Source organism: Rhinolophus sinicus, linkage group LG11 (assembly GCF_036562045.2).
Source record: "Rhinolophus sinicus isolate RSC01 linkage group LG11, ASM3656204v1, whole genome shotgun sequence".
Taxonomy (NCBI): domain Eukaryota; kingdom Metazoa; phylum Chordata; class Mammalia; order Chiroptera; family Rhinolophidae; genus Rhinolophus; species Rhinolophus sinicus.
Window position 1 is genome coordinate 11147754 of NC_133760.1, and position 9593 is coordinate 11157346.

A 9593-nucleotide genomic window follows, 5' to 3' on the forward strand; every position below is an offset into this window, starting at 1 on the left:
ATTTCTTGTCCCATAATAATTTTCCTGTGACACTTGCTTTTGATCAGAGTAATCCCTGAAAACCCAGGTTTACAAAGGTATGAGGACATCAAAATGTTTTGCTCAATCTAATTGTTGAAATTGTGAACTACCTCACCTTTGTAGTTTTGGGGAATGGTGTCCAACAAATGTTTAGTGCCACTGTGATTCCCTCAAACAATTAAGATATCCTGCAGCAGCCATGTGGTTTGCTGTGACAAGATAGAGTCATACATAGACTATCAAATCAATTTTCTGATTTTGATCATCTTACTATGATTATGTTAGACAATCACATTTGGAGAAGCTGAGTATATATTGCTAAAGCAGTGCTCAGGATGAAATTTATACCTCTACAAACATACACTAGAAAAGAAGAACAGCTGAAAAATAATGATATAAACTACCATTAAAAGAAGCTCGATAAAGAATAACAATTTATCCAAGCATTTAAGAAAAATATAATAACGATTTGGGAGAAACAAGTCTTACAGAGAATACAAAGGAGGTAATACTTCTCAACTTATCACAAAAATTTGACAAGAACTTACAAGGAAGAGAAATTTCAGGTGACTATCTCTCATGAAAATAGAGACAAAAATCTAAGTAATATATTAGCAAATCTGCAATATATAAATAGAATGGTGTTTCAAAGCCAAATAGGTTTATTCCAGGAATAAATACCACTTCACACCCATAGAAGAGAACAAATGGAAAGGTCCGCCAATTCCAAGGATTGGCATTAATGTGAAGCAATAAGAAGTTTTCTATATTACTGTTTGGGGACGAATTACAGCACAATCCCTTTGGGAAACTCTGGAAGTTCACTAAAACTAAACGTATGCCTAACCTATGAGCAAGTAAAACTACTTAGAATATGCCCAAGAGAAGTGAATGCATATGTCTACCAAAAGATAAGCACTAGAATGTTCACAGAAGACTTGGTCAAAATATCCAAATAGTGGGGGCTGGCCCGGTGGCCCAGGCAGTTGGATCTCAGTGCTCCTAATGTCGAAGGCTGCTGGTTCGATTCCCACATGGGCCAGTGGGCTCTCAACCACAAGGTTGCTGGTTCAATTCCTTGACTCCCACAAAGGATGAGGGCTCTGCCCCCTGCAACTAAGATTGAACACGGCACCTTGAGCTGAGCTGCCGCTGAGCTCCCGGATGGCTCAGTTGGTTGGAGCGCATCCTCTCAACCATAAGGTTGCCAATCGAACTTTCAAGGGATGGTGGGCTGTGCCCCCTGCAACTAGCAATGGCAACTGGATCTGGAGCTGAGCTGCGCCCTCCACAACTAAGATTGAAAGGACAACACTTGACTTGGAAAAAATCCTGGAAGTATACACTGTTCCCCAATAAAATCCTGTTAAAAAAAAATATCCCAAAGCCCAGCCAGTATAAACAGGAAAGAAATGTGCATGTGTGGCCCAGCTGCTGGGACGTAGGAGGACAAGCACATTGGTGGAGAACGAGCTAGTTCTCTCTGACTGCTGCTGTTTTTCTCCATGAGGTAAGAAATGGGATCAACTGAGTGATGTGTGAGGAAAGAGTCTTGGAGGTTTGAGGGGACAGAAAAAATTGTAAGAGTTTGGGGTCAAGGAAAGGTCAGTTAGAGGTGAAGAGGGTTCAGCTGTCCTTGGTGTATTTCAGTTTCTTCCATTACATCAATGCTTCCCAATGGGGTTGACTTTGCCCCCAAGGGGACACTGAATAATGTCTGGACTCATTTTTGGTTTTCACAACTGGGAGGGAGGCTGCTACCAGCATCTAGTGGGTAGAGATCAGAGATACTGCTAAACATCCTACCACACACAGAAGAGCCCCCCTACACAAAGAATTACCCAGCCCAAACATCAGTAGTACCGAGGCAGAGAAGTCCTATACCACTTCTCTCTCTACCCCATGTTCCCTCTGTAACAGGAAAGCAAGTCAGACCACAAGAAGAACTCAAGCCCTTTAAAACTTCCCTTCTCATAAATCCCAGGTTCCCCAGTGAGGCAGTCCCCTCAGGCCCAGTTCTAAGGTCAGGGAAAAGTAACTTATAGGGTTGGGGTGGGTCCAGTACTGCCCCCTCCCTCAGAAGTATGGGTAGATACCAAGGGAAATCAGAGCTATATAATCCCTTAATTAAGCCTTCACCCCTCTTTCAGGATCTGTCCTAACTGGACTTTCTGGGACTTAAACAAGATAGGGCACCACCTCTTTCCCACCATATGCCTGGGATCTGGGGTGTCAAATTCCCCGGGAACCGCCAAGCACTTCCTCCCCCGCCCCATGCGAATGGTAAATATGGTGTGCACCCACAGACCTGTGGGGTGGTTCTAGGGACTTTCACTATAGCATCTTTGCCATAAGCATTTTTGCCACAAACATTTTTGCCACATAACTAACTGTCTGTAAAGCAATTTTGCCATAAAAAGATAAAATCACAACAAATAATAAAGGGACGTTAATAAAGACATAATAAAACATGAAAATGAATAAGACTGTCTTGTGAAATACGAAATATTTGAATACATTTTAAATGTGTGTAGAGTCATGGCTACTTTAAGCCCAGCATCACCACATCTACTTGTCACTGTATAGAACATTACGAGGACGAGCTAAGATTTATATACAACATAAAAGGGAGTCAGTCACTGCAAGAACTTCATTAATAGAGAAATGAAATTGAACTAACAGCTAACTTAAACACATTAAGTCAGCCCAAGGCAGTTGATTCATCAATGGAGAAATGAAACTAAACCAACCAAACAAACAAAAACTGTCAACCAGTTATATTATTTTTTTTATTCTAAAACTGCCTTACGGCCAATTACTTATGTGGCAAAAATGTTTGCAGCAAAAATGCTTGTGGCAAAGACTCTTCGGTGAAAACACCTGACATGTGGGGGAGCTCGCACACCTCCACCCTGGCTCCCAGACCCTTGCCCTCAGGGACTCTCTCCCCAAAGCTACCCGCAGGCACTAGAGTCCCACTTCAGCTCCAGGTTTTGGCAACCTGCTCTTCTGACTTGGCTAGGAGTTCGATAAATAAGGCCAGTTTCGGGGCAAAGGGCATTAGCAGACAGAGCTGGTGGGAGGCTTTGAAGAGCAGGGGGAAGGGCTATTCAGATCTGATGTTCTTTCTTCTGAGGCTTCCATCTGCCCCACCTTTCTCCCAAATCTTGCTTCAGCCCCAGCCTGGCTTCAGTGCTGCCCACTGCATTCTGACTAGGCATGAGAGAGAGAGAGAGAGAGAGAGAGAGAGAGAGAGAGAGAGAGAGAGAGAGACCCAGAGGCCTGAGGAGACGGTGACTGAGAAAGCCTTACAGGGAGAGAGAAGCAGAAAGAGAAAGGGCACAGAGAGAATTAGAGACAAAATAGTGGAAGGTCCTCAGGAAGTTCTCTATCCAAATTCTGCGGAACTTCGAGATGGGAAAAAAGAGCGTTGAAGAGCGGATCCTGGAGGAAGGCAGCTTCCAGTTGGCGGAGCTACAGAAAACCGCAAGTCAGGGTCCCCAAATGCAGTCCACACCCCTAAGTCGCATCGATCCTACTTAGTAACCAAGACTACCAGATACCATAGCGTGGGTGTGACCGGGAAGCTCTCACTGAGCTCACAATAAGAGTGGCGCCCCCTGGTGGTGGATCAGCTTGTGGTGCTGTGTTTTCTTGAGGTTCAGCAACAGGACATGTGGTGGCCATTTTGCTGCGCTGTGTGTGGTACTTTGAGCACAGCTTGTGCAATTGTGGTTGGTGATCTTGAAGATAATGCTCTTGAGACTCACCACGTGTGGTGCCCTGTGCTAAGCACATTTTCACACATAAGCCCCATAAGCCTTGGAACAATCCATTTTGCAGATGAGGAAATGGAGGCACAGAGAGATTAAGTAGCAGGCTTGAAGGAAGGCTTCAAGTTATTAAGTGGAGGAGTCAAGATCAAAACCTATGTCTTACTGACACCAAAGTCCACACTCAATGCATTCATGCCCATTTGTGGAGTGTTTACTGGATACCAGGCACCATGCAAAAGTTTCACCCTCCCAGCAAGCCTAGGTGGTTGTTACAGGTGATGAAGCTAAGTCCCAGAAAGGTTAAGTCATATGCCCAGGAAATGGCTGAGCTGTCAACCCATGAAAAAAAAAAAGTAAATAAAAATTGTCAACACTTATGCTACCATATGCCAGATCTGTTCCAAGAACTTTGTGTATATTACCTCCTTGAAAAATCGCCCAAGTCTAATTAGTAGGTCCCATTATAAGCCCCATTTTACAGAAGAAATTGAGGCACAGAGAGGTAAACAGCCCTCTACCCTGGTCTCTAAATCTTGCTGGTTTGGGGGTAGGGAAAATGTGTCAGGTAATGTTGCAGACATTAAATGATGTCGGTAAAAGAATAATAATAATAATTTCCTGTATTAGTTTCCGATTGCTGTTCTGACAACTTGCCACCAACGTAGCAACTTAAAACAACACAAATTAATTTTCTTACGTATCTTGAGGTCCAAAGTCTAAAATGAGTCTGGTTCCTTCTGGAGGCTCTGGGAGAGAATCCACTTCCTTGCCTTTTCTGGCCTCTAGAGGTCACCTGCATATTTCTTGGCTCCTGGCCCCTTCCTCCACCTTCAAAGCCAGCAACATGGCATCCTCCAATCTATCTATATCTCTCTCCTTCCATCATCACATCACTTTTCTTACTCAAACCCTTCTGCCTCCCTCTTATAAGGACCTTTGTGATTACATTAGACCCACTCAGAAAATCCAGAATAATCGCCTTCTCTCGAGAGCCTTAATTTAACCAGGTATCCACAGGTTCTTGGAGATTGAGCCATGAGCATCTTTGGGGAGGCATTATTCAGTGTGCCACATCACCCTGGTTTGTAACAGGCTCACAGCTAAGCACTTCCAAGCCACACACTCACAGACTCCTTATAACAGCCCCATGAAGAGAAGACTGTCATCAAGCCTAAAATACAGATGAGAAAACTGAGGCTCAGAGAAGGGAAGTCAGTTCACTCGGATCACACTAAGATTAAGAGGCCAAGCCAAGATCCAAACTATGCCTGTCTAACTCTGAGCTATGCTGGTGTGTAATGATTAACGTGTCAGAATGTGTATTGGTTTAGTATTGTTTTCTGCAGTCTGTTCAGTTGTTGGACAGGCTGGGGGAGTCCACACAGTTCAGTGACAAAGGTAAAACGGTTGGAGGGGTGGGACTGCAATTGGCCCTACCTGGACCCGCCCCTTCTCATCTGACCCCGCCCCCGAGTTACACGGCCCCGCCTGGCCACACTCTTGTCCACTCCACTGCGTTTCCAAACACAGAGTCTCCGCCACCACTTGGCCTTTCCAGATCTACTTGCCCGTCAAGACCCCGTCCCTGCCCACCTGATCCACCCTGCCCCTGACTCGCACACACCCTGACAGCCCCTCCAAGCCCCTTAGACTCTGCCCCACGCCTAATGGTGCAATCTCTTTCCAAGCCTCCTGGACTGGGTGCCCATGCTGCACAGACGCCTTTTCCTGAACTTCGGGCGCCTGAAGGACCTCATCGCTCGCATCGTCCGCGACCACCAGGCCTCCCTCGATCCCAACTCTCCCCGAGACTTCATTGATTGCGTCCTTACCAAGATAGCACGGGTAAGCCCTGTCTGGAAGTCCCACCTCTGGTCTGACCTGCTGCCCCGCCTCAAACCAACTGGGATCCCAGGGTGAGAGGGTTTGGGTATGATCTTACACCTGGGAAGTGGAGCTGAAACACCTGGCTCTGCTGCGCTGGAGCCCAGAGCCATTTGGGGCCACTACCAATCAACAGTTCATGAAGATGTCATTAAGGATCTGTTGATTGTGGACCCTGCGGCTGAGATTTTCCCTACCCCGCCCTCCCGCGCTACCCAGTTCCCCAAGGGAAAGGAAGTTAAACAAAGGAGACAATGAACTGGTACCCAGTCTCAGTTGTGCAGATCTGGGGGAAATCCGGTGGATAGGCTCTGAGCCCGCGCGGTCACTGTCGGGGCAGCACTCCAAGTTCTGGTTCATATCCCTATCTGGAGATGCAGGACCCGCTGAGCTACTTTCACATAGATACCCTGCTGATGGCCACATAAAATCTGCTCTTTGGCGGCACGCAGACCTTGGGTGCTACGCTGCGCTTCGCCTTCCTCGTGCTCATGAAATACCCAAAAGCTCAAGGTGCGCGCCAAGCCTGGCTTGGTGGTCTGCGCACAGCGCCGGGGGACACGCCGCCCCGCGCACTTCTGAGCCCCGCCCACACTCCGTGGCCCCGCCCAGCACGCCCGATAGTTGGAACCTCCGGCTTTCGCCTGAGTAGCACAGCCAGACCCATACGCAGGCCGACCCTACCCACGTGGCTCCCGCGGTCCACGCAGCCTTCCTGGACCCGGACCTCGCCCGCATGATCTTGCTTCGCGGCCCAGCTCTGACCCTGCCCACTCAGCCACCGTCCTGCCTCCGAGCCCACTTCACACAGACCACAAGCGAAGACCACGGCCGGGAGCCTCAGCCACAGGGCCCGCCCAGGAACCCATTCCCTTCTACACAGTCTGATCCGCCCACACAGCACTGTGCGACCGCTTCTCCCCAAACCCCGCTTCTGGGTCTATCCCGGGACCCCTGGCCTCCAGGACAAAATCCAACAGGGTCCGCGACGCCTGCCCCACCCCCGATCTCTTAGTCCTCCCGCACAGGGCACCCACTCGATACACTCTTCAGTGAGTCTGGTCCTCGAAGCCTCCGCCTGCAATCTCATCAGGGACCTGGACTCCAGGCATCCCCGAAGCCCCTTACACGTCTCTAAACCCCAGCCTCCAGCTAACCCTCACCTTCACCCCTGCAACGGTACCCCGGCTGGGAAGTGCTAATTGGACCCCTCCCACACACGCACACACCTCTTCCCAATCCATTGGAGCCCGCCGATGCCCTCGACTACGTGTCTCCCTCCATTGCCAACCAGAGTACAGGAGGAGATCGACCGCGTGGTGGGACGCGCGCGGCTGTGGGCACTGGGGGACAGTGCGGTGATCCACGAGGTGGAGCGCTTCACAGACGTCCTCCCCATGAACTTGCCCCACCGCGTCACTCAGGACATGACCTTTAGCGTCTTCTTGATATCCAAAGTGCGCTGAGCACCTGGCAAACGACATATGACACACTAAAAAGAGGCATCCCAGCTCCTTGCAACTGATATCTGAGGCTCTAGCAAGAAGGATCCCAGGCCCTAGCAATCCACACCCCAGACCTTAGTAACTGGCACCCTGAGCAAGCCCTAGCAACAGACATCTGAGGCCCTTACATGCAGAACCTCAGCCCCCGCCAAAGCCCACATCCCGCACCGTAGAGGACTGGACCCTGCCTGAAACCCAGACCCCATCCCATAACAGGTCCCCTTCCTAGGACCCCTCTCCAGAATCCTCAGAGTCTGAGACTTTATCCTGGGAATCCCCTGTGCCTAAACACTGTTTTCAGAGATCTCACTTCCTCCCCAGAAACCCCAGATCTGTTCCCACAAAGGGGGTATACCGCGTCCCTGCCTCAGACCCTAACAATGCAGTTTTCAGTACCCATCACTGGAAACCCCAGACACCCAAACACATTTCCTGGACCCTCGATGGATTCCTATGCTTCACCCCTCCCTCCCATCAAATCCCAAGAGCCCCCGGCCCTGTAGAGTGGAAATCCTAGTTTGGGAACCTCCCAGGCGGTCTGCACCACTGATTCTGCCTCACACCCACAGAGGGAACGGATATCATCACCCTCCTTAACACAGTCCACAACGACCCCACCCAATTCCTGAATCCCCAGGCATTCAATCCTGAGCACTTTCTGGATACCATCCTTCAAGACGAGCCCTGCCTTCATGCCCTTCCCAGCCGGTGGGAACAAGAGTAAGTTTTTCAGGCCCCTTATTTCCACCTATATTGCCCAGTTCTAATACCACTCTCCAAACCCTCTCAGTTCTTCATCCCACCTATCCTCAGGTTTGGATGAGCAGACACCCGTTCTCCCTCCCAACTCTGCATGTAGATGGAGGTGGGGAGACAGGAGAATAATTTAACTTGCAAGTGGTCACTGTCTCTCCACTGGGTGGCGCAGGTAGAATGGTTCTAGTTTCTCTTGGCTTTGGTCTTTACACCGCTGAACACAATCTTTACTGTGCAATTCAGTATTAGAAAGAAAAAAAGGTGGGGGAGGTAATAGGTAATTTAGCCTATTGACTACTGTGTGCCAGGCCCTGCCTCGGAGAAGAACTGTAAGAGTGGTGGCTAAGAGCTGGGCTTTGCAGCCACACCCCCGCTCAGCCATCTCCAAGCTGTATAGCCTTGGATTTGTTACTTAAAATAAAATGGAGATAACAATAAGGCCCACCTCTTGGAGTTGTTAAGAGGATTAAGTTAAGTCACGTCCGTGTAGTGCTTAGGTAGTGCATGGTACATGGTAAGACGTACATAAGCATTGTATTTTCACTGCTTTATCTGCATTTAACCTAATGAGGCACTATTATCATCCACATTTTAAATAGCCAGAAACTGTGGCTTGCGTAAGATCACAAAACTAGTACTGGCAGAGCGGGGATTGGAACCCATGAAATTGCATTTTTATAAACCGGTTCATTCTGGTCCACGATTTACTTAAAGCATCTTTCCCAGACTTTTAGATGAGTGGGCCTGTGACGTCCCCAGCCGTTATCTTCATATGTTTTCCTCTGGGAATTTGGAACTGGCGCGCCTTACCCCATTTTATCTAATCTCTCCTTCCCACCCTCCCACCTTCGCAGGACGCCGACTGTGCCTGGGCGAGTCGCGCGAATGGAGCTCTTCCTCTACCTCACCGCCATTCGGCAGAGCTTCTCGCTGGGAGCGCCCGAGAACATCGACCTGACGCCGCTCAGCTCGCGTCTCGGCAATTTGCCGCGGCCCTTCCAGCTGTGCGTGCGCGCGCGCTGACGCGGGCTCTCTTGGGCTGTGGGCGATGAGGTCAGCCCCTAGGGATTGCTCCGACCCTCTTCTCGGCCCACGGTGCCCCCATCCCATCTCGCTGTCACACTCGCTTACCCTCTGCTTGTGCCTGCCATATGCCCACCCCTCATCGCTCCTATCTTTACCTGGTCTGCGCCCCAGAGGCAGAGAAGGACATGGGGAATGGGAGGTCATGCCTTATTTTACCCACAGAACGTGTTCTATTACGCACCCTTTTAGAGACTTTTTGTACCTGTCCTAGGAAGTTATAAAAGACTCAAACCTGCCTTTTGAATTAAAGGGAGTCCCTAGGATGGGGTGTAGGGAGGTCTGGCTGCGGAGAGGAGACACCTGTGACTAGTTCTACCCTCACCCTTAGGACGGCTAGAAATTGAAAGAAATTGTTTCTGGAGCTAGGCTGGAATACAAAGGCTGTGAGGGCCTGAAGACAGAGGGGCAGAGGAAAGGACAGCAGTCCAGGGAGACACCAAACAGGTCTACAGGAGATGGAGGGCGCTGTACAAAGAGGGAAGTGAAAGTAGGGATACGGTGAGAGATGGGGAGATATAAACAGACACAGAGACTGAGAAATAACAATTACTAACATATACTGCTT

General features: G+C 49.3%; 1 pseudogene; it reads left to right on the forward strand.

The window, feature by feature from the left end:
- Positions 1–5286: 5286 nt before the first annotated feature.
- Positions 5287–9264, forward strand: LOC109458005 (cytochrome P450 2F3; annotated as a pseudogene).
- The last annotated feature ends 329 nt before the right edge of the window (positions 9265–9593 follow it).